Source organism: Hemitrygon akajei, chromosome 16 (assembly GCF_048418815.1).
Source record: "Hemitrygon akajei chromosome 16, sHemAka1.3, whole genome shotgun sequence".
Taxonomy (NCBI): domain Eukaryota; kingdom Metazoa; phylum Chordata; class Chondrichthyes; order Myliobatiformes; family Dasyatidae; genus Hemitrygon; species Hemitrygon akajei.
In genome coordinates, this window is record NC_133139.1 from 131,435 (window position 1) to 152,730 (window position 21,296).

At 44.4% G+C, this 21,296-nt stretch overlaps 1 pseudogene; it reads left to right on the forward strand.

The window, feature by feature from the left end:
* Positions 1-17,815, forward strand: part of LOC140739677 (N-acetyllactosaminide beta-1,3-N-acetylglucosaminyltransferase 3 pseudogene) — a 79,109-nt pseudogene extending 61,294 nt beyond the window's left edge.
* The last annotated feature ends 3,481 nt before the right edge of the window (positions 17,816-21,296 follow it).

Consider the following 21,296-nt stretch of genomic DNA (forward strand, 5'->3'; position numbering starts at 1 on the left):
GCACCCTTGGGTTCTGAAGGAAGTAGCTGGAGAGATTGCAAAGACATTAACAATGATCTTTCAAGAATCAATAGATTCTGGCATTGTACCAGATGACCGGAAAATTGCAAATGCTACTCCACTATTTAAGAAGGGTGCGGGGCAGCAGAAAGGAAACTATAGACCTGTTAGCATGACATCAGTGGTTGGGAAGTTGTTGGAATTGATTGTTAGGGATGAGATTATGGAGTACCTGGAGGCACATGACAAGATAGGCCAAAGCCAGCATGGTTTCCTGAAAGGAAAATCCTGCCTGACTAACCTACTGCATTTTTTTGAGGAAGTTACAAGCAGGGTGGACAAAGGAGATACAGTAGATGTGGTGTACTTGGATTTTCAGAAGGCCTTTGACAAAGTGCGGCACATGAGGTTACTTAGCAAGATAAGAGTCCATGGAATTATAGGGTAGTTACTAGCATGGGTGGAGCATAGACTAATAGGTAGAAAACAGATTGGGAGCAAAGGGATCCTATTCTGGCTGGCTGCCAGTTACCAGTGGAGTTCCACAGGGATCGGCATTCGGACCGCTGCTTTTTACGATGTATGTCAACAATTTGGACTATGGGATTAATGGATATGTGGCTAAATTTCCTGATGATACAAAGATAGGTGGAGAAGCAGGTAGTGTTGAGACCTGCAGAAAGACTTCGATAGTTTAGGGGAATGGGCAAATAAGTGGCAAATAAAATACAATGTTGGAAAGTGTATGGTCATGCACTTTGGTGGAAGAAATAAGCAGGCAGACTATTATTTAGATGGGGCGACAATTCAAAATGCAAAGATGCAAAGGGATGTGGGAGTTCTTGTGCTAAAGGTTAACCTCCAGGTTGAGTTGGTTGTGAAGAAGGCGAATGCAATGTTGGAATTCATTTCTAGAGGTATAGAATATAAGAGCAGGGATGTGATGTTGAGGCTCTATAAGGCACTCGTGAGACCACATGGTCTCACATGGTCTTTTTTTGTGTGACATCATGTCTCATCTAAATCAACTTAATCTGCTATTACAAGGCAACAACCACACTGTTGCAGACATGTACGAGGTGATTGAATCTTTCCAGTCAAAGCTGAACCTTTTGGAGAGAGACATTCACGGAAGAAAGTTGCACTTTCCACGTCTGCAGGAGCATTGTGAGAAGAATGAAATGTGGGAAGATCCAGTGATGAAGGATTTCATGACGAGCCTGGCAGAAAACTTCAGGGAACGATTTGAAAGCTCCCCTAAACTCTCAGGTGACATCCTCCACTTACTCATCCAGGTCATTTATAAAAATCACGAAGAGTAGGGGTCCCAGAACAGATCCCTGTAGCACACCACTGGTCACTGATCTCCATGAAGTATATGACTCATCTACAACCACTCTTTGCCTCTGTGGGCAAGTCAATTCTGGATCCACAAAGCAATGTCCCCTTGGATCCCATGTCTCCTTACTTTCTCAATAAGTCTGGCATGGAGTAACTTATCAAATGCCTTGCTGAAATCCATATACACTACATCAGCTGCTGTACCTTCATCAATGTGTTTAGTCACAACCTCAAAAAATTTAACTTCTCTGTTCCTATCTCTCTCCAATGCTATGGAGATAGAATTGTGATCACATTCTGCCTTTTACAAAGCCACGCTGACTATTCCTAATCATATTATGCCTCTCCAAATGTTCATAAATCCTGCCTCTTGGGATCTTCTCCATCACCAAGACTCACTGGTCTATAATTTCCTGAGCTATCCCTTCTCACTTTCTTGAATAAGGGAACAACATCCACAGCTCTCCAATCCTTCGGAACCTCTCTCGTCCCCATTGATAATGCAAAGAGCATTTCCAGAGGCTCAGCAATCTCCTTCCTCACCTCCCACAGTAACCTGGGTACATCTTGTCCTTGATGCTTTCCAAAAGCTCCAGCACATCCTCTTTCTTAATATCTATATGCTCAAGCTTTTCAGTCCACTGTAAATCATCCCTATAATCACTAAGCTCCTTTATCGTGGTGAATACTGAAGCTAAGAATTCATTAAGTACTTCTGCTATCTCCACCGGTTCCATACAGTTTTCCACTGTTACACATGATTGGTCCTATTCTCTCATGCCTTATCCTATTGCTCTTCACATACTTGTGGAATGTCTTGGAGTTTTCCTTAATTCTGCTCGCCAGGGCCTTCTCATGGCCCCTTCTGGCTCTCCTAATTTCTGTCTTAAGCTCCTTACTGCTAGCCTTATAATATTCTAGATCTTTATTATTACCTAGTTTTTTGAACCTTTTGTAAGCTTTTCTTTTCTTCTTGACTAGATTTTCAACAGCCTTTGTACATCACAATTCCTGTACCTTATCATCTTTTCCCTGTCTCATTGGAATGTACCTATGCAGAACTTCATGCAAGTATCCCCTGAAGATTTGCCACATTTCTGCCATGCATTATGAGCCAACTGCCCCTTCCTCCATCTCTTCAGTTTGGTTCCCACCCCCCAGCAATTCTCGTTTAAGTTCTCCCCAATAGCCTTTGCAAACCTCTCTGCCAGGGTATTGGTACCCCTCGGATTCAAGTTCAACCATCCTTTTTGTACAGGTCACACCTGCCACAAAAGTGGTCCCAATGATCCAGAAATCTGAATCCCTGCCCCTTGCTCCAATCCCTCAGCCACACATTTATCCTCCACCTCATTCTATTCCTATATTCATTGTCATGTGGCACAGGCAGTAATCCTGAGATTACTACCTTTGAGGTCCTGCTTCTTAGCCTCCTTCCTAACACCCTGTAGTCTTTTTTCAGGACCTCCTCCCTTTTCCTACCTATGTTGTTGGTACCAATATGTACCAGAACCTCTGGCTGCTCTCCTTCCCACTTCAGGATATTGTGGACACGATCAGAAACATCCCGGACCTTGGCACCTGGGAGGCAAACTACCATCAGTGTTTCTATACTGCATCCACAGAATTGCCTGTCTGAACCCCTAACTATAGAGTCATCTATCAATGCAGTACTCCTTTTCCTTTCCCTATCCTTCTGAGACAGAGGCACGACCACTGTTGCTTCCCCCAGTTAGGTAATCCGCCCCAACAGTATTCAAGCAGGAGTACTTACCGTTAAGGGGGACAGTCACAGGGGTACTCTTCAGTAGCTGACCCTTGCCCTTCCCTCTCCTGATAGCTACCCACTCATCTGTCTCAGTGTGACTACTTGGCTATAGCTCCTCTCTATCACCTCCTCACTTTCCCTGACCAGATGAAGGTCATTGAGCTGCATCTCCAGTTCCCTAACCCAGTCCCTAAGGAGCTGCAGCTCGACGCAGCTGGTGCAGATGTGGCCATCCAGGAGGCTGGGATTCTCCTGGACTTTCCACATCTGATACCCAGTACAGAACACTGGCCTCACACACATTATTCCTGTTTCTATTCTTCACAGTTAACCTACTTCGCCTCGACCTGTTATCACCGAAGGCCTGTTGAGCCAAACCCTCCTACTCTGTCTTCCTCTACACTCTCACCCGCTCTATAAAGAAAGAGTGCAATACTTTCTGAAGGTGGGGAAAATGGAGCCAGAAGTGATGGTTCATTTTGAAACCAATAAGATATGAAGAATAAGATTGAAATGGTACAATCAGAATTTTAATTTATCACTTAATTCCAGAAACTCTTGTGTTTTAGATTTCAGACCTATTTCTCAAGAAGCCACCTCTTAGCGAAGGCAGACATCAATGATGAAATTCACTAATACCTTCTATGTCACAGCACAGCCTTTGGTTAATTAAGTAAAAAAGGTGTCTGAAGGTCAACAGCTTACAGTGATGCTAGAAAGTGTGTGAACCCTGTAGATTTTTCCCTGTTTCTGCATAAGTATGACCTAAAATGTGATCAGATCTTCATGTAAGTCCTAAAACTAGATAAGGAGAACCCAATTAAATATTTATCACAGAAAACATTGTATTCATTTACTTATTGAGAAAAATGATCTGGTATTTCATGTATTTGTTGGAAAAAGTATGTGAACCTTTGCTTTCAGTAACTGGTGTTACCCACCTTATACAGTAATAACTTCAACCAAACATTTCCAGTAACTGTTGATCAGTCCTGCACATTGGCTTGGAGGAATTTTAGGCTATTCCTCCTTACAAAATTGCTTCAACTCTGGGTGTTGGGGTGGGGTTCCTTACATGAACTGCTTGCTTCTGTCATGGTCCAGTCCACTAACTACTCATTTCAGTTAATTTCCTTTTCCCTGTGTTCCACTGGGCTCCTTGATTTGGGCACCTGATCCTCATTCGAACTGGCAGCACAAAAACTCTGACTTTTATCTACTCGCGGCTGGTTTGTCACCATAGCCAGTGCAGCTATGTTTGTCCCGGGGCAGCCGAGAATCATGGACTCTAGTTGCTTTGGTGCCTGTGGCTGTTTAGTGAATTCAGTCGTTTTTGTGTCCGGCTGAGTTGAGGCGTTTTGCCGCCACTCTGAGCTAAGATGCAAATTCTGCCGTTTTCATGTTCGGCTGAGATTTGCTGGCCGATTGTTGCCACTCCGAGCCACCACGAATAAGGGACCGTCTTCATGAGCTTCTCCATGTCTAGACACAAATGGACTGTCATTGTTTGGTTTCTGTTGTCTCATTTCCAGCTGTTTGCCGCTACTCCGAGTTAGGAATTCTGTCTCTTCATGTCCAGCTGAGGATTGCTGGCTGTTTGCCATCCTCTGAGCCAAGATATGAATTGTCTGTCTTTGCTTGGTGTAGTCGTCTCCGTGTTCCAGTTCCAGGCTCCGTGTTCCAACTTCAGGCTCTGAGTCCCAGTTCAGTCCAGGTCCAGGCTCCAAGTCCCAGTTCAGTCCAGGTCCGGGCTCCGAGTCCCAGTTCAGTCCAGGTCCGGGCTCCGAGTCCCAGTTCAGTCCAGGTCCGGGCTCCGAGTCCCAGTTCAGTCCAGGTCCGGGCTCCGAGTCCCAGTTCAGTCCAGGTCCGGGCTCCGAGTCCCAGTTCAGTCCAGGTCCGGGCTCCGAGTCCCAGTCCAGGTTCTGAGTCCAACTCATGTCGAAGATCGTCTCCGTGTCTAAGTTATGTCCAAGTCTGTCTCCTTGTCAAGTCTCCTTGCCTGTGTCCTGCTCTTGGGTCCACTTACAGTTGCTCTAGCCACTCATTTTAACAGAACTAACCAGCCAAACACGGATCCAGTGGACACAGTCACTGTCTTACTAAATCTCGCTAGCCAGAGTACCCTCCTGCCAAGAACCCCTCACCCACCCGGGTCGTTGGTAATCCAGGCAAGCCTGTTAGGTTGCCTGGAGGCTCCCATTGGGGGGTGGGTACTGTCGTGGTCCGGTCCTCTAAATACTCATTTCAGTTAATTCCCTCTTCCCCGTGTTCTACTGGGCTCCTTGATTAGGGCACCTGATCTTCATTTGAACCAGCAGCATGAAAACTCCGGTTTTCATCTACTCGTGGCTGATTCGTCACCGTAGCCAGTGCAGCTATGCTCGTTCTGGGGTAACCGAGAATCGTGGACTCTAGTTGCTTTGGTGCCTGTGGCTGCTTAGTGAATTCGGTTGTTTTCGTGTCCAGATGAGTTGTCGGCTGTTTTGCAGCTCCTCCGAGCCAAGATATGAATTGTTCGTCTTTGTTTGGTGTTATCGTCTCCATGTTCCAGTTCCAGGTCCAGGCTCCGAGTCCCAGTTCAGTCAAGTCAAGTCACTTTTTACTGTCATTTCGACCATAACTGCTGGTACAGTACACAGTAAAAATGAGACAACATTTTTCAGGAGCATGGTGTTATATGTACAAAAACTACATAAAAACAACACAGAAAAAAACTACACTAGACTACAGACCTATCCAGGACTGCATAAAGTGCACAAAACAGTGCTGGCATTACAATAAATAATAAAGACAATAGGCACAGTAGAGAGCAGTAAGTTGGTGTCAGTCCAGGCTCTGGGTTTTGAGGAGTCTGACAGCTTGGGGGAAGAAACTGTTACATAGTCTGGTCGTGAGAGCCCGAGTGCCTTTTTCCAGGTGGCAGGGGGAAGAAGAGTTTTATGAGGAGTGAATGGGGTCCTTCATAATGCTGTTTGTTTTGCAGATGCAGCATGTGGTGTAAATGTCCAGGTCCAGGCTCCAACTCCCAGTCCTGGTTCCGTGTTCAAGTAATGTCCAAGTCCGTCTCCGTGTTCAAGTCATGTCCAAGTCTGTTTCCGTGTCAAGTCTCTGTGCCTGTGTCCTGCTCTTGGGTCTGCTTCCAGTCACTCCAGCCACTCATGGCAACAGCTGCAGGTCCTTCCACAGCATTTCTATAGGATTAAAGTCAAGACTTAGACTTATCCATTCTAAAAGATGAATTTTCTTTTTAAACCATTTTGTTGTTGATTTACTCTTGTTGTTTGGTTCATTGTCTTGTTCAATTATCCAACTTCTATTAAGCTTCAGGTAAGGGACCACTATGTTGATATTCTCCTGTAAAATGTCTTTATGCAATTTTGGATTCATTTTTCCCCTCAATGATTGCAAGCTGTCTAGGCCCTGAGGCAGCAAAGCAGCCCCAAACCATGATACTCTTTCCACCATGCTTCACAGTTGTGATGAGGTTTTGGTGTCAGAACATAGTGCCCTTTTTCCTTCAAACATAGCAATGTGTATTTCTGTCAAGAAGTTCAACTTTTGTCTGATCTGTCCACAGAACCTTGTCCCAGAAATGTTATAGAACATCCAGATGGTCTTTTCCAAACTTGTGATGTGCAATATTTTTTTGAAAAGCAGTGACTTCCTCTGTGGTGTCCTTCCATGAACACCATTCTTGTTCAGTGCTTTTCTTATCCTGGACATATGAACAGAGACTTTAGCAAGTTCTAGAGATTTCTGCAAGCCTTTTGCAGTCACCCTTGGGGTCTTTTTCACCTCCTTCAGCATTGCACCTTGTACTCTCAATGTGATCCTTGCAGGATGCCCACCCCCAGGGAGAGCAGCAACACTACTGAGTTTCCTCCATTTGTAGACAATTTCTCTTACTGTGGACTGAAGAACACTCAGGACTTTAGAAATACTTTTGTAACCTTTTCCAGCTTCATCCATGTCTACAATAATTCTTCTAAGATCCTCCAAAAATTGTTTTGATTGAGGCATGGTGCACATAAGCAGATCTTTCTTGAGAACAGCAGGCTCTGTCAGTAACCGACTTTGTGTGCATTTTTTATAGGGCAGGGCATCTCTACAAACCACACCTCTAATCTCATCTCATTGATTGGAATACCTGACTCTAAATAGCTTCTGTAGAAGGCATTATCCCCAGAGGTTCACATACTTTTTCCAACAAATACATGTAATATTGGATCATTTTTCTCAATAAGTAAATGGACAAGGATAATGTTTTTGTGTTATTTATTTAATTGGGCTCTCTTTATCTAGTTTTAGAATGCAAGAAGATCTGATCCTATTTTAGGTCATATTTATGGAGAAATAGAGAAAATTCTACAGGGTTCACAAACTTTCTAGCACCACTGCAGATCTACAACAAAATTAATGCTTTATCAGGCATTAGTGTTTCTTACCCTTCTATATCTTCCTGTCCTATCCACAGCTTGCATTCATGGCTGACTCTGCAAAATTATCCAACCTCAGTGGAAGAACAGACAGACCAGGATTGTGACCCAAGTTGCACTGTTTGTGACAGAGGTGTGCCATAAGTCTCAAAATAGACACACTATTTTGAGCACTATCATGGGAGCAAATAGCAAATTAACAGATGGACAGTGAAAAATTTTCAAGGGCTTGCTTAAAGATTCCTAGGAAAAATTGCAATTTTGACAACACCTCCTGGGAACATTTGAACCACTCAAAATGGAGAAAAGCCATTTGGAATTTTATTAAGAATTATAAGGCTGTGCATTAGGACTGCATTAGTGACAGGAGAAGGGCATAATCTCACGATCTGCATATGCATCCATGCGTTAAATTAACTTGACAATGTTTGGATGAGGAACAGAAAGGATCGATTATGTTGTAGATTACCGTCTACGTGGATTCTCAGAAGAACTTGTTTAAATGCCACATAAAAGGCTGATTAGCAAAATTATGATCTGTAGAATTAAAAAGTCTGAAGCACTATTGAAAGGATTACGGCACTGAGGCAGACAACAGGAGTGCTGCAGACTTGCTTCCCAGTGCAGGGAACCGCTTTGTCTGCTTGGCTGAAGTGTTCCTGACACTTTAATTCATCATTCCACTACCTCTCTGACCTTTCACCTGTCTTCTCCTGAACTCTTATAGCAAGGCTCAATACAAGCCTGAGGAACAGCACCTCACCTTCCCTCTATCTGTTTGCTTACAGATAGTCTCAAAGCAAGAAACCCCAAATAATCCATAGATCGAGGGACGACTACGCAAGCGTGTGGACGTCAGCGAGTTAGACTGGTGCGAAGAGTTTAAGAGGAGACAGATTTGCAGAGTGGACGTCAGAGGAGCAGGCGAAGGAGCAGAGGGAGACAGAGTAGGAGGGCTTTGGCTCAATGGAGCTTTGGTGATAACGGGTTGAAGCAAGGTAAGTTACCTGTGAAGAATAGAAACAAGAAGTATGTCTATGAGGCCAGTGTTCTGTACTGGGTGTCAGATGTGGGAAGTCTGGGAGACTCTCAGCCTCCTGGATGGCCTAATCTGCGCCAGGTGTGTTGAGCTCCAGTTCCTTAGAGACCATGTTAAGAAACTGAAGCTGCAGTTTGATGCCCTTCATCTGGTCAGGGAAAGTGAGGAGGTGATAGAGAGGAGCTATATTCAAGTAGTCACACTGGGGCCTCAGGAGACAGATAAGTGGGTAACAGTCAGGAGAGGGAAGGGTAAGGATCAGATACGAGAGAGTACCCCCGTGGTTGTCCACCTTAACAATAAGTACTCCTGTTTCAGTACTGTTGGGGGGGATGGACAGTCTATCTAGGAGAAGCAACAGCAGTCGTGCCTCTGGCACAGAGGCTGACCCTGTGGCTCAGAAGGGTAGAGAAAGGAAGAAGGCAGCAGTGATAGGGGACTCCATAGTTACAGGGTCAGACAGACGATTCTGTGGATGCAGGAAAGAAACTCGGATGGTAGTTTTCCTCCCAGGTGCCAGGGTACGGGATGTTTCTGATCATGTCCATGATATCCTGAAGTGGGAAGATGAACAGCCAGAGGTTGTGGTACATATTGGTACCAACAACATAGGTAGGAAAAGGGAGGAGCTCCTGAAGACAGACTTACAGGGAGTTAGGAAGGAAGCTGAGAAGCAGGATCTCAAAGGTAGTAATCTCAGGTGGAGGTGGAGAATGAATGCATATCTGATGGATTGGAGCAGGAGGCAGGGATTCAGATTTCTGGATCATTGGGACCTCTTTTGGGGCAGCTGTGACCTGTACAAAAAGGACGGGTTGCACTTGAATCCAAGGGGGACCAATATCCTGGCAGGGAGGTTTGTTAAGACTACTGAGGAGAGTTTAAACTAGAATTGCTGGGGGGTGGGAACTGAACTGAAGAGACAGAGGAAGGTGCTGTTGGCTCACAAATAGAGAAAACTTGGAGACAGTGCGAGAGGGAGGATAGGCAGGTGATAGAGAAGGGATACGCTCAGACCGATGGTTTGAGATATGTCTATTTTAATGCAAGAAGCATCATGAACAAAACGGATGGGTACAGAACGTAGATCAGTTCTTGGAGCTGTGATGTTGTGGCCATGACAGGGACTTGAATGGTTCAGGGGCAGGAATGGTTACTTCGAGTGCCAGGCTTTAGATGTTTCAGAAAGGACAGGAACGGAGGCAAAAGAGGTGGGGGCATGGCACTGCTGATCAGATATAGTGTCACGGCTGCAGAAAAGGACTTCATGGAGGGATTGTCTACTGAGTCTCTGTGGGTGGAAGTTAGAAACAGGAAGGTGTCAATAACTCTACTGGGTGCTTTTGTAGACCACCCAATATTAACAAGGACATTGAGGAGCAGATAGGGAGACAGATTCTGGAAAGGTGTAAAAATAACAGGGTTGTTGTGGAGGAAGATTTTAATTTCCCAAATACTGATTTGCATCTCCCTAGAGTGAGGGGTTTAGATGGGGTGGAGTTTGTTAAGTGTGTTCGGGAAGGTTTCCTGACACAATACGTAGATATGCCGACAAGAGGAGAGGCTGTACTTGATCTGGTATTGGGAAATGAACTTGGTCAGGTGTCAGGTCTCTCAGTGGGAGAGCATTTTGGAGATAGTGATCACAATTCTATTTCTTTTACCATAGCATTGGAGAGGGAAAGGAACAGACAAGTTAGGAGAGTGTTTAATTGGAGTAAAGGGAAGCTATCAATCAGGAACTTGGAAGCATAAATTGGGAATAGATGTTCTCAGGGAAATGTATGGCAGAAATGTGGCAAATATTCAGGGGATATTTGCATGGCGTTCTGCATAGGTACGTTTCAATGAGACAAGGAAAGAATGGTGAAGTAGAGGAACTGTGGTGTACAAAGGCTATTGAAAATCTAGTCAAGAAGAAAAGAAAAGCTTAAGAAAGTTTCAAAAAACTAGGTAATGATAGTGATCTAGAAGATTATAAGGCTAGCAGGAAGGAGTTTAAGAATGAAATTAGGAGGGCCAGAAGGGGCAATGAGAAGGCTTTGGTGAACAGGATTAAGGAAAACCCCAAGGCATTCTACAAGTGTGTGAAGTGCAAGAGGATAAGACATTAGAGAATAGGACTAATCAAGTGTGACAGTGGAAAAGTGTGTATGGAACTGGAAGAGATAGCAGAGATACTTAATGAATACTTTGCTTCAGTATTTACTACAGAAAAGGATCTTGGCAATTGTAGGGATGACTTATAGCGGATTGAAAAGATCGAGCATATAGATATTAAGAAAGAGGATGTGCTGGAGCTTTGGGAAAGCAGCAAGTTGGATAAGTCTCCGGGACCGGATGAGATGTACCCCAGGGTACTATGGGAGGCAAGGGAGGAGATTGCTGAGCCTCTGGCAATGATCTTTGCATCATCAATGGGGACGGGAGAGGTTCCAGAGGATTGGAGGGTTGCAGATGTTATTCCCTTTTTCAAGAAAGGGAGTAGAGATAGCCCAGGAAATTATAGACCAGTGAGTCTTACTTCAGTGGTTGGTAAGTTGATGGAAAAGATCCTGAGAGGCAGGATTTATGAACATTTGGAGAGGCAGCATGGCTTTGTCAAACACACAAAATGCTGCTGTGTTCCACCAGCATTTTGTGTGTGTTGTTTGAATTTCCAGCATCTTCAGATTTCCTCGTGATGGCTTTGTCAAAGGTAGGTTGTGCCTTGCGAGCCTGATTGAATTTTTTGAGATGTGACTAAACACATTGATGAAGGTAGAGCAGTAGATGTAGTGTATATGGATTTCAGCAAGGCATTTGATAAGGTACCCCATGCAATGCTTATTGAGAAAGTAAGGAGGCATGAGATACAAGAGGACCTTGCTTTGTGGATCCAGAATTGGCTTGCTCACAGAAGGCAAAGAGTCGTTGTAGACAGGTCATATTCTGCATGGAGGTCAGTGGCCAGTAGTGTGCCTCAGGGATCTGTTCTGGGACCCCTTCCGTTCATGATTTTTATAAATGACTTGGATGAGGAAGTGGAGGGATGGGTTAGTAAATCTGCTGATGACACAAAGGCTGGGGGTGTTGTGGATAGTGTAGAGGGCTGTCAGAGATGACAGTGGGACATTGATATGATGCAGAATTTGGCTGAGAAGTGGCAGATGGAGTTCAACCCAGATAAGTGTGAAGTGGTTCATTTTGGTAGAGCAAATATGATGGCTGAATATAGTATTCATGGTAAGACTCTTGGCAGTGTGGAGGTTCAGAGGAATCTTGAGGTCTGAGTCCATGGGACACTCAAAGCTGCTGTGCAAGTTGACTTTCTGATTAAGAAGGCATATGGTGCATTGGCCTTCATCAATCATGGGATTGAGTTTAAGAACCGAGAGGTAATTTTACAGCTACATAGGACCCTGGGCAGGCCCCACTTGGAGTACCGTGCTCAGTTCTGGTCACCTCACTGCTGGAAGGATGTGAAAACTATAGAAAGGGTGCAGAGGAGATTTGCAAGGATGCTGCCTGTATTGGGGAGCATACCTTATGAGAATAGGTTGAGCGAGCTCGGCCTTTTCTCCTCGGAGTGATGGGGAATGAGAGGTGACCTGATAGAGGTGTATGAAATGATGAGAGATATTGATCATGTGGATAGTCAGTGAGTTTTTCCCAGGGCTAAAATGGATAACATGAGGGGGCATAGTTTTAAAGTGCTTGGAAGTAGGTACAGAGTAAATGTCAGGGGTAAGTTTTTTACTCAGAGTGGTGAGTGCATGTAATGAGTTGCTGGCAACAGTGATGGAGTCGGATATGATAGGGACTCCTGGACAGGTACATAGATAGGCACCTGTTAGTCTTGTGAGACCATGGATTTGCACCTTGGCAGGTTTCCAGGGCGCAGGCCTGGGCAGGGTTGTATGGGAGACCAGCAGTTGCCCAAGCTGCAAGCCTTCCCCTCTCCACGCCACCGATGTTGTCCAAGGGAAGGGCACTAGGACCCAAGCAGCTTTGCACCGGTGTCATCGCAGAGCAATGTGTTGTTAAGTGCCTTGCTCAGGGACACAAACACGCTGCCTTAACTGAGGCTCGAACCAGTGACCTTCAGATTACTAGTCCAGGTACAGGACAGGTACATGGAGTTCAGAAATATAGAGGGCTATGGGTAGCCCTAGGTAATTTCTAAAGTAAGTACATGTTCAGCACAGCATGTGGGCCGAAGGTCCTATATTGTGCTGTAGGTTTTCTATGTTTCTAATCCAATTAAAGGAGAAAAATAAAAAGACCAATATCCAATGCACAAGAGAAAGGGGGGGAAAAACACAAATCATGCAGACAATTGAAGCGAATAGCAGCCTTCTGAACCAGACTGAGTCCTCAGATCTGAACACCGGAACAGCCCGGAGTAGGTCCAAAGCCTTGCTTATTGGTTCAATATATTAACGGGCACTGAGCACAACAGCCAGGGTAGTCTTCATAGCCTCAGTGCCATGGAGAATGTTGTGGAGATCCCGTAGCGAGCTAAATTGTCTCTCACCTCGGATCCTGACACCTTGCCTTTTAAGTCTTTTTGGACTGGCGTTTAAGTTGATCAAACAACAGAACAGTGAAAGGCTCTGGCCTCCTGGAGAGAGGAATGAAGATTGCAGAGGGTGAGCAAAATCTTCTCTCACCTCTGATCTAGGCCAGTGTTTAAATTGTCAGAACAGTGGATCGTACCTTGAACTAGGACCTGCTGCTGCAAGAGCTCGGGGCTTCAACCATGCCACCTAGTGACTTGCTCCAGGCCTAGATTTTGCTGCACAGCCTGAAACCTCTCTCAAGCTCTTCAAATCAGCTCCGCGCCCAGTGTGATCCAACCTCGCACCCAGGCAAGTTGTATGGGCATCAAGTCTCCTCTGCCCCAACTTTTCCTCTTGGCACTCAGAGTGATCCAACCTTGCACCCGAGCCAGTTGTATAGGCATCAAGTCTCCTCTGCCACTCTTGGCACCCAGAGTGATCCAACCTTACACCCAAGCCAGTTGTATGGGCATCAAATCTCCCCTGCCCTGACTTCTTCTCTCCAACTAGCTCACTCCACCTGCATATCTTGGCTCATCTCCTGAACTCGCCTCGCCATCACTTGCCCCTCTCATTGTTTGAGGGAATTAAATTATTATGTTAAATTACAGAATTTTCCTTAGAAAAGGTGTTTTTTGTGATGTTTATAGTCAAAGATCCTGCCTTTTTAACTACCAGTGAGCTGTCATATGCATTCGGAAGCACCATCTTGTACTCGGTGAGGATTTGCTCCAATATTTCCTGAGCCCTTTGACCAATATTCATTTAAGAATGTTTTACCCAGGTACTTTATACTTTTGAAGCAAATGACTGGCCAGTGGGTACTGCAGGATCAGTGTTGGAACCTCTGTTATTCATTATTCATGTAAATGTTTTAGATGTGATTGTAAGTGGTACAATTAGCAAGTTTGCTGATATTGAAGCCGGTTACAATGAATTACAAAAAGATCTTGATCATTTAGGGAGATGGGCTGAGGAATGGCAAATAGTTTTCAACTTTGATAAATGTGAGTTGATAGATATTCAAATGGAGTAGAACTTGTACAACGAATGGCAAGGCACTGACAAGTGCATAGTTCACTGAAAGGCAGGATGGTGAATAAAAGTGTTTAGCATGCTAGCCTTCATCAGTTATGGTGTAGAGTTTAGGGGCAGGACATTATTTGCAGTTACATAAGTTGTTTTTGAGACCAGTTTTGGTTACCCTGTTATAGGAAAGACACTGCCAAGCTGGAGAGGGTGCAGAAGAGATATACGAGGATGCTTTCTGGATTAGAGGGCTTGGGTTACAGAGAGGTTGGCCATGCTGGACCTTTATTCCTTAGAGAATGAGAGGTGACTTCAGAAGTTTAAAATCATAAGGGGTGTTGATAAGGTGGATTGTCATTATTGGAGAGTTGGAGAGTCCAAAATGAGAGGTCACAGATAGAAGAGAAGAGGGGAAAAATTGAAAAGAGACCTTGGGGTTAACTTCTGTACACAGAGGATAGTGAGTACCCGGAAGAAGCTACCAGAGGAAGTGGTTGAAGCGGGTACAACTGCAACATTTAACAGGCATTTGGACAGGTACATAGAAGGGAGAGGCTTGGAGAGTTATCGGCCAAACAAGACAACTGGGACTAGCAGGGAGGATGTTGTGGTTGGTATGGACCAGCTGAGCTGAAGGGCCTGTTTAGACTGTATTACTCTAGGATTCCATAATTCTAAAATGACACAAGTTGCATCCCAGTGCAAATAGTTTTACTTGTACACATTGCTCTGCTATCAGTCACTGGTGTCTTTTCAGTGCTCCTGGCATCCAAAGTTTTATTCATACACATTATGGATCATGGTAACAATCTGCCCCGTTCTGCTTTCAGTTATTTGTGCTTTCTCTGGGCTTCTGGAGTCCAAGGTTCATTGCTCTTCATGAAGCGTAAATCCCTGCCGTAGGTGATGCTGGTGTTGTTTTCCTTTAATATATATGGGCCTTCGATGGCTTCGCAGTCTTGTCACAATTGCTTACTGCTGAATATCTGGGTGGAATTAGCCTTGCCATTGGGAGTGGTTATGCCTTAGTTGCAGCCTTCCATAAAATGGCTTGAACAATGGATGTCAAGGTGGGTGGGCCACTGCTAATTTGACTTTGAATATAATTCTCTGGTTAAAATAGAGGCAGGAAGCCAAGGGCCTTGAGTATACTTCTCTTTGTTTCACCTATTGTAGGCATACGTAGACCAGGTTGAAATGCCATGAAAATCAGATGTTTTCAACAGCTGTACTAACAAATTACTTTCCCTGCACTGCCAAGACTAATCAATGGTCTATAATAGATCATCTTCCATAGTATCAGTAACCTGTGAACTCAAACTGAATGTTGAGCGAGCTGGGGCCTTTCTCTTTAGAGCAAAGGGGGAGGAGAGGTGATTTGATAAAGGTGTATAAGCTGATAAGAGGCATAGATAGAGTGGACAGCCAGCAACATTTTCCCAGGGCAGAAATGGCTAATATGATGGGGCATAATGTTAAGGTGATTGGAGAAAAGTATAGGGGATTGTCAGAAGTAGTATTTTTTTTAAAGAATGTGGTGGGTGTATAGAATGCACAGCCTGGGTAGTGATACGGGTAGATACATTAGTGAGCCTGGGTAGTGAATAAGGATAGTTGCATTAGTGAGATTTAAGAGACTTTTAGATAGACACATGGATGAAAGAAAAATGGAGAGCTATTTGAGAGAGTAGGGATAAATTGATCTAGGAGCAGATTAAAAGGTTGGTGCAACATCATGGGCCAAAATGCCTGCATTGTGCTGTATTGCTCTATGTCTGGCTCAGCTCAGTTTAAGCCATGAGAGGAGTGATGAGAGCTGTGAAGAGAGGTGGAATAAAGCCTTTGGAATCATATATCTTTAATGCCCAGAAAGAAACTATGCGATTTTTCTGTTTAATGACAGAGATGGTATCCTATAGGTAGATTTGTTTTTCTGCTGGGATGGAATGCTTCAGGTCAATTAAATTTTCAACAGTGTGTAGAGCCCTGCCTATCCCTTACCTCACCACCATTTTGGGGTTAATATTACAAAGCATTAGTGAACCTCATTACAGTTTAAACTTCTCATTCTTCTCAAGCATCATGTAAATGTGAAGTTTTCTTTGAATTAATCCATATTTTTTCTCTACTTCAGGTGAAAGATGAGAAGATATCAGCGATTCTATGAGAAAGTAGTGCTGGGTGTTTTGATTACTCTGGGATTGTTCTTCATGTTCTGGGATAATGACCAACATCGAGAGACTGATGATGTTGCAGAAAATGTTCAACACAAGGATTTGCCCAAGGTTGTTACTGCTGATGCAACTAAATCAGCGCTCAAGCCAAAGTGCCACGCGAACAAGACATTATTGCACCTGTCCTCATTTGATCAACAGAAAGAGCACATAAAAAACTTCTTGATGTATAAACACTGTCGAGAATTTGACATGATTCAAAATGTCCCAGACAAATGTGGTGGTCGAGAAGGATCTCAGAATGTCTTCCTGCTCCTGGTGATCAAATCTGACCCTTTCAACCAGGATCGGCGGGAAATGGTAAGGAAGACCTGGGGCAAAGAACACAAATTCAATGGGGTCCTAATTAAGAGAGTCTTTATCTCTGGTGTCTCCCCTGACCAAAAAGAAAGGAAGAAATTGAATCAGCTGTTAGCAATGGAAAACAGAGAACACAGAGATGTCCTACAATGGGATTTCTTAGATACCTTTTTCAACCTCACCCTCAAACAATACAAGTTGCTGCAGTGGGTCAGTGAATTTTGTCCCAATGCTAAATTCATCTTCAATGGAGATGATGATGTCTTCGCCAACACTGATAACATGGTTGATTACTTGCTAGGTGTGAAGGTTCACCAACACCTGTTTGTGGGCCATCTCATTTATGGGGTTCGGCCCATTCGCCAGAAGTGGAGCAAGTATTATGTGCCAGAGCTAGTGACCACCATCAACTCCTACCCACCATACATTGGTGGAGGGGGCATACTTATGTCTTTGTATACAGCTCATATCATTTACCACATAGCCCAAGACCTTGAACTATACCCCATTGATGATGTATTTTTGGGGATGTGTCTGGCCAAGGCTGGACTAGCCCCACACTCCCATAGCGGATTCAGGACAACTGGAGTCAGGGTTCCTTCAATCCAAGATGACTCTTTCAATCCTTGCTATTACCGTGAGTTGCTGCTAGTGCACCGTTTTCGGCCTTTCGAACTGCTATTGATGTGGGATGCAGTGCATGATGCTAATCTGAAATGTACTCATGCTTTTTAGAAGTCTGCATCCACGAAAAGGACCACATGAGTCATGAGAGAATGTAGCAACTGCTGGAATGTAATGCAGTTTGTGCACATGTAATCTTTCAGTTGTTTATGCAATATAAGAAGGTTAATTCCTAAATTATATTGAAGAGGATATATTAATTCATAGGGTTGGTGCCTTTCTACATTCTACAATGTTTGAAAAGCTGTCAGGTGTCATCACTCAGCTTAATTCTTACTGCACCCATAATGACATTACAATCTTGACAGGAGCACCACAATTTAAGTCAATTGTAAAGTTATTCCAAGTGAGCAGTCCTTGTTGCATTGCGTGCAGATAGGTACAGCATGTTCACTTGGGGTATTTGTATAATAAGCCACCAATAAAATTTTTAGTAACTGTTATATCTGTGCATTTTTTCTTGCCATTTCTTACATGTCCCTTGCAAAATATGAAGGAGATAAATGTGTTTCTTGGACTGGAACTGTGAGGACAACTAAGAATCTAGATCTAAAATTGTCTCAGGGTTGGAGGAAATGAAAAACTTAAGATCATCACTTTTGTACTCAAATGTCAGCCTGCATTGTGTCTGTGTAACTACATATTAAATAAAAGCACACATGCAGGAGATGGCTTTAACTGGTGTATTCACATTGCAGAGAGGGAAAGAGATCAATGAACATGTGGAGACAACAGATCAATATGCATACATAGACAGCAGTCAATATGTAGTGGGAAGGGGAGTGGCATTAGATTTGGCAGGTGTCTTGTCTAAGGCAATGTACTCGGTTGCCAGTGTCATGTTGCTGTCATTGACATGGTCATCACTGAGAGGTAAGTCCAGTAGCTTTGACTAGTGGCCAACCTGGACATCCGAAATTTGGAGAGGAGAGGACTTCAATAAGGTTCATTGTCCGAGGAGCAGCTCACGGCAGTGCAATAGAGCTTTGACCAGTGACCAATCGGCATTTGGGATTGATTAGTAACAGCAAATTAAAGGAAGGCAGGGGCAAACCCAATGGCCATCATCTGAGTAGAAACATAGAAAACCTACAGCACAATATAGGCCCCTTGGCCCACAAAGCTGTGCCGAGCATGTCCTTACCGTAGAACTTCCTAGGCTTTACCCATAGCCCTCTTTTTCTAAGCTCCATGTAACCATCCAGGAGTCTCTTAAAAGACCCTATCGTTTCTGCCTCCACCACCACCGCTGGCAGCCTATTCCACACACTCACCTCTCTCTGCGTAAAAAAACTTACCCCTGACATCGCCTCTGTACCTACTTCCAAGCACCTTAAAGCTATGACCCCTCATGCTAGCAATTTCAGCACCGGGGAAAAGCCTCTGACTATCCACATGATCAATGCCTCTCATTATCCTGTACACCTCTATCAGGTCACCTCTCATCCTCCATTGCTCCAAGGAGAAAAGGCCGAGTTCACTCAACCTATTCTCATAATGCATGCTCCCCAATCCAGGCAACATCCTTGTAAATCTCCTCTGCACCCTTTCTATGGTTTCCATGTCCTTCCTGTAGTGAGGTGACCAGAACTGAGCACAGTACTCCAAGTGGTGTCTGACCAGGGTCCTATATAGCTGCACCATTACTTCTCGGCTCTTAGACTCAATCCCACGATTGATGAAGGCCAATGCACCGTATGCCGCCTTAACCACAGAGTCAACCTGTGCAGCAGCTTTGTGTGTTCTGTGGACTCGGACCCCAAGATCCCTCTGATCTTCCACACTGCCAAGAGTTTTGCCGTTAATGCTATATTCTGCCATCATACTTGACTTACCAAAATGAACCACCTCACACTTATCTGGGTTAAACTCCATCTACCACTTCTCAGCCCAGTTCTGTATTCTATCAATGTCCTGTTGTAACCTCTGACACCCCTCCACACTATCCACAACACCCCCAACCTTTGTCAGTAGACAGAGTCAGAATGGTGATCTTAAGGCTTTAGCTCTTTGAGGCTTCACTCAGAGAAAGCAAAGGAAAGAAAAGCTGAAGTTTTTTGCTCCTCTTCTTTATATCTGCTTAGCTAGGACAATAGGGATGAAAGGCAAAATAGTGAAATGTTCCTCTTGCAGGATGTAGGAAATCAGGGATACTGTATCTCCATATCCCTGACATCTACAACTGTGAGAAATGCATCTACCTGCAGCCTCTAACAAGCAGCACACACAAAATGCTGGAGGAACTCAGCAGGCCAGGCAGCATCTGTGGAAAAGCGTAAAAGTCTTTTTACTGTGAAAAGTCAGAGTAAGAATATGGGGTGAGGGGAGGAAGAAATGCAAGGTAGTAAGTGATAGGTGGAATTAGAAGGGGGAGAGGTGAAGCAAAAACCTGGGAAGTCAATTGGTGAAAGAGATAAAGAGCTGAAAAAGGGGCAAGTCTGATATTAGATGACAGAAGGCCATGGAAGAAAGGGAAGGAGGAGGAGAACCAGAAGGAGGTGATGGGCAGGTAAGGAGATAGGGTGAGAGAGGAAAACAGGAATGGGGAATGGTGAAGGAGAGGAGGCTAGCAATCGCTGGAAATTTGAGAAATTGATGTTCATGTCATCAGGTTGGAGGCTACCCAGACAGAATACTGTATAAGGTGTTGCTTCTCCAACCTAAGTGTGGCCTCATTGCGGCAGTAGAGGAGTCCATGAACTGGCATGTCAGATTGGGAATGAAAAGTAGAATTGAAATAGGTGGCCATCAGGAGATCCTGCTTTTTACGGCAGACAGAGTGAAGGTGCTTGGCAATCTACAACGGGTCTCACCGATATACAAGAGACCATGCCTGAAACACCAGATACAGTAGATGACCCCAACAGATTCACAGGTGAAATGTCACCTCATCTGGAAGGACTATTTGGTGTCCTGAATGGTAGTGAGGGAGGATGTGTAAGGGCAGGTGTGGCACTTGTTTCATTTGCAAAGATAAGTTCCAGGATGGAGATCAGTGGGGAGGAATGAGTGGACTAGGGAGTCACATAAGGAGAAAGTGGGGAGGAGGGAAAGACATGCTTGGTGGTGGGATCCCATTGGAGATGGCAAAAATTACAAAGGATTACGTGCTGGTCATGGAGGCTACTGGGGTGGTGGGTGAGGTTGAGGAGTCCTATCCCTGGTGAAGAGGATGGGCAAGGGCAGATGTGTGCAAAATGGAAGAGATTTGGATGAGGGCAGCATTGATGATGGAAGAAGGGAAGAATGAGGACATCTCAGTAGTTCTGGATTGAAAAAGCCTTATCCTGAGATCAGCTCTGGTTGAGATGGAGGAAGTGAGAGAAGGGGATGGTGTTTTTATAAGTGATAGGGTAGAAAGAAGTTGTGAGAGTCAGTGGGTTTATAAAAAATATCAGCAGATAGACTGTCTCCAGAGATAGAGTCAGAGGGATCGAAAAAGGGAGAGAGGTGTCAGAAATGCAGCAAATAAATCTGAGGGCAGGGTGGAAGTTGGAGGCAAAGTTAATGAAATCAATGAGCTCAGCATGGATGCAGGAAGCACCAATGCAATCATTGATGTAGCATCAGAAGAATTGGGGAGAAATGCCAGTGAAGGCTTGAGACATCAACTATTACACATAGTTGACAAAAAGGCAAGCATAGCAGGGGTCATGCAAGTGCTCATGGCTACACCTTTGGTTTGAAGGAAGTGGGAAGATCAAAGAAATTATTGAGGGTGAGATCCAGTTCTCCCAGATGGAGGAGAGTGGTGGTGGAGGGGAACTAGTTGGATCTTTTGCCAGAAAGAAGTGGAGTTCTTTAAGACTCTCCTGATGTGGGGGGAGGGTGTTGTGGTGGAGGACAGTAGTCCTAACATCAATTCAAACTATTATCTGTCTCCTATCACAAAACCAATTTATGATCCAGTTTGTGATGCATCTT